The sequence below is a fragment of the Gracilinanus agilis genome, chromosome 4 (assembly GCF_016433145.1).
Source record: "Gracilinanus agilis isolate LMUSP501 chromosome 4, AgileGrace, whole genome shotgun sequence".
Taxonomy (NCBI): Eukaryota; Metazoa; Chordata; class Mammalia; order Didelphimorphia; family Didelphidae; genus Gracilinanus; species Gracilinanus agilis.
Window position 1 is genome coordinate 473719161 of NC_058133.1, and position 4835 is coordinate 473723995.

Consider the following 4835-nt stretch of genomic DNA (forward strand, 5'->3'; position numbering starts at 1 on the left):
TCTAAAATCTTCTGGGAGTGAAGTTACAATCTGAGTGGGGGGGCAGGGCAACATGAACCCCTATTGGAGGCCTAGTGGGAGGGTGAGTAAAACAATTGGCAGGTGCTGGAGGAGAAGGAAGAAGTCCTGGAACCAGCTCCAGCTTAATCCAGACTCTGTGGTTCCTTCTTTTCCTTTTTCTTTTCCTCTGGCTGTCTGTGATCTTGCCCATTTCACATGAAGCCTTCTCTCCTTTACAACTATTTTGTGAAGGACTTCTCAGCAGCTATCTCTGTAGTTTGGCAGGAAACTATATGAAAGTCCAGTGTTGCTTCTGTCCAACTGTTACCTTTAGGATCTCACTGAATTGCTCTAAGTGATCTGTCTCTGTCTCTGTCTGTCTGTCTGTCTGTCTGTCTGTCTGTCTGTCTCTCTCTCTCTTTCTCTTTTAAAGCTCTTACCTTCCTTCTTAGAATCTATACTGTCTATTGGTTCCAAGGCAGAAGAGTGGTAAGGGCAAGGCAATTGGGGTTAAGTGACTTGCCTAGGGTCACAAAGCTAGGAAGTGTGTGAAGCCAGATTTGAACCAGGACTTCCTAGGCCTGGCTCTCTATCCACTGAGCCACCCAGATGACCCCTTTTTAATGTGTTTTAAAGAGTGAAAGGACCAGTGATGTGCTAGCTAGAGACATAGAACCTACTGGAAAGTTGCTAAATTTCCAGTGTTTTTCATTTCCATATCACCCTGAGAGTGACTTTGCCAACCTCAAGTCTCTCCCCATTCCAATCAATCCCTGTCTATTGTATAATTACCATAGGGATTGTATAATCTTTCGAGAAAGAAACATTTCAGGAAAGAGAACTCAATAACTGAATTTAGAAGATGAATTATTTGAAGAAGGTACCATGAAGATGCTTGAAGAAAACCTCCACCAGCACAAACTTTGGAGTATAACTGATTAAACTTTGGGGTGTTGAACACAAGTGTTTTTAACATAAACTTGCATGCCATAGGGGATTGTTCCCCCCCCCACACACACACACCCAATTGGCTTGTTAATGCCCCTAGCAAACATTGTTTGCTCATGCTTTCTCTCTATTTCTCTATCTCTTTTATTTCCTTCTTATCTCTAACTATTGAATATTGTATGCAGCTTTAGCTAGAAGATCTTTAGAGATATATGATAGTATTGTAAAATAATTCATTGGGGAGACTGGTCTCCCAAAGAATCACTGGGTGGGATTATGAAAGGAAATTTTGGTTCTCTTTGTCTATTCTGAGTTTACACTTATAAAAAGGGAATCCTTTATTCTTTGCCTAGTTGGAGTTAAAACTTTGGTTAAGAATAACTTTAGTACCCCTACTTAGTACCTCACTAGATTGTGAGGACAGGATTAACTTTCCTTTGTCTACTTTTAAATTAATCAACAAAAGTGAATACACCCTTACTTAACTCTAAAGTAAGGGAAACTTTTACTATAGGAGTTTGCACCTCCAAAAGGAAGACTCTGGTACTTAACCTTAAGTAGGGGGAAAGTCTGCAACCCATGGGTGCTAAACTTTGTAATAACTCAGAATACCTGTGAATCCAAATGGGGTGATAACTCAGAAATGTGTGAATCCTAGGAGGAGAGTTAACACCTTTAGAGGTGACAAGTCAATCCCACAGACACTGCCCATGGGCAGGAGTGGACAATTTGGAAACTGTGATTGGCCCCTGTGAAGAGGGGCAGGAACAGGAAACCATCATAAAAGCCATGAAATCCTTGGGCTGAGTCAGTCTCTCAAAGTTGAGTCTCGTGGAGAGTGTCTCCTGGAGATAGTCTTCAAGGGAACTTCATTGGAGACTGTGCCATGAATCATGGCTTCAACTTATATTCTGACTGCTGGACTATTTTTTGGGGTGAATGAAAAGGGCTGACTCCTTTCCTAGCTTCCATCTTGGAGGAGGCCTCCTATTTACTCACTACTGACCCTCCTGGCTGAGGACTAGTACAGTTATTTTCTCTAACCTCTCTCACTTTTCTCTACTTTATTGTTTCCCCTCCAATTTGGTAAATAAACTTATATAATAATTTCAGTGACCATACTACTTCATATAATTTAAGTCCAACCACTAAATTTAACCTTTACACTATCAAAGTGAATTTCTTTCTTTTTAAAGTTTTACTTTCTGTCTTATTAGCAACTCTAAGGCAAAAAGGGTTAAGTGGCTTGTTCAGGGTCACACAACTAGGACATGTGGAAGCCAGATGTTAATCCAGGTTCTCCAGACTCCAGGACTGGCACTCTATCCACTGAATGACCTAGCTCACCCTAAAGTGATTTTCTTGAGGATTTTTCCCCTCCAATTAAAATAAAATTTAATTTCGTTTCCCCCCCAATTACATGTAAAACCAATTTCCAACATTTGAAAAAAAAAACTTGAGTTTTGAGTTCCCTGAAGTAATTTTCATAAAGCTCAGTTCTGACCGTGTTACTCCCCTACTCAATAAACTCCAGTGTCTCCCTCTTGACCCCAGGACTAAAAACAAAATTGTCTATTTGATGTTCCAAGCCTGTCATAAACTAGCCCTTTTAAGTCTTCTCACATCTTCTCCCCTCATGCTCTTTGATCTGGTGACAGTGGTGTACTGTCCATTCCCTGAACATATACTTCATCTCTTGGCTGAGGTCATTTTCTCTGGCTCACCCTCCATGTCTGGAATGCTCTCCCTCCTCAGCTCCTGACTTTCTAGACCTTCTCTAAGACCCATCTAAAATCTCCCCTTCTACAGGAAACCATTCCCAACCCCTCTCCTCTAGTGCCTTCCCTCTGTCAATTATATTTATTGTGTACAGAGTTTATTTGTCCATATCCATTTGCATATAGTCTCTCCCATTAGATTGTGAGCTCCTTGAGGCCAAGAACTGTTCTTTGCCTCTTTTTTTTAGGTCATTGAAGTTTATTGAGAAGGGGGAATGGGGTGATATGATCAGGCCTGTGTGTTGTAAAAATCACTTTGGGGGCTAAATGGAGGATGGATTGGAGTGAAGAGTTGAGGCAAGCAAACCCACCATCAGAGTGATATATACACACTCAGACTGAAAATTTAACAACCTTTCAGTAGGTTCTAAAACTGATTCCATCACGTTACTGTTCTGTTTTTTTTTTAATTTTTTTACAATTTTTCTGTGTTTAGCATACAGTCTGATACACAGTAGGTGCTTAACAAATGTTTATTGATTTATTGATTGAAAAATCAGGCCTTGATTTGTTGTTTTGTTGATTTTCTAACTTAATAAAATGTCAGAGATGTTAGTAGTGTAATTAAACTTAATGGTATGGCATGTGTCCTTTTTTTTCCTGGGAGATTCAGTTGTTAAATGTTAACCAGAACACACCTGGAAGGGATGCATATGTCCTTAGAGATAACAAGGAAGTATTAAATAAAATGAGGAAGATGGAAGGGATGTGTCAAGTTCCTAGAGGAGGTGTAAAAGTAAAGGATCATGGACAAAAGCAGAGCAATTAGCCTCAACAAAGAGAATGGAGTAAAGGAGATGTGTAAGTGTTAAAATTAATGGTTTGGCTAAATATATGAAGATTATAAATCTTTTATTTACAAAAGAGGTGGAAAGAGTGAAAGCAGAGGAATACAAAAGGGTAGAGAAGACATTAACCTATCTAACTAAATATTGTTCCAGTGCTTGGCTCAGCCAGGACTTGTTAACCTTCAACTGGAATTAAACTCTCTCCAGAAGGCAGGAAGGGAAAGCCAGCTATCCATTCACTCATGTTTCTCCAAGAGGCAGGTCAAGACAGTGACTTGAGCTCAAGGTGACTCCTGAGGCCGACTTTCTTCTTTGAGATGACCTTCTTCTTGAAGTCCATTCCCTTCTTGGAGTAGACTCTCTTCTTGGAGGCCACTTTCTCTAGCCTCAGAAATTCAGGGCCTTTTATAGTGGCTTCTTGTCTCCTCCCGTCTTCATAGGGGCTAATTCCAAACAGTCTAGCACTGCCCAGGGGCCAGTGTTTATGGGAACTAGTTCATACTTTCTGGAGGATTGAATATTCATCAAAAGGGTTTAGTTTCTGAGGGCGTGAACTCTTAAAAGAATTCAGAAATTTCTGACTATTTGAGTTAGAAAAATGAGTGGAGCTCTCCAAGTATTTTTTTATTTTTATTTTTATTTTATTTTTTTAAACATTTATTAATATTCATTTTTAACCTGTTTACATGCTTCATACCCCTACTTTCCCCTTCACACACCCCCCCTGCATTCCCCCCACCCATGGCCAACACACATTTCCACTGGTTGTAACATGTGTCCTTGTTTAGGGCCTATTTCCATATTGTTGTTAGTTGCATTGGTGTGGTCGTTTCAAGTCCACATCCCCAATCATCGCGTCTCAGGCCATGCATTCAAGCAATTGATTATCTTCTATATTTCCTTTCCTGCAGATCTTCCTCTGAATGTGGGTAGCGTTTTTTTACCATAAATCCCTCATAGCTGTCTTGTGTCATTGTATTGCTGCTGGTACAGAAGTCCATTACATTCGATTTTACCACAGTATATCAGTCTCTGTGTACAATGTTCTTCTGGCTCTGCTCCTTTCACTCTGCATCACTTCCTGCAGGTCTTTCCAGTTCACCTGGAACTCCTCCAGTTTATTATTCCTTTTATCACAATAGTATTCCATCACCCGCATATACCACAATTTGTTTAGCCATTCCCCAATTGAAGGACATCCCCTCATTTTCCAGTTCTTTGCCACCACAAAAAGCGCAGCTATAAATATTTTCATATAAGTCTGTTTATCTATGATCTCTTTGGGGTACAAACCCAGCAATGGTATGGCTGGATCAAAGGG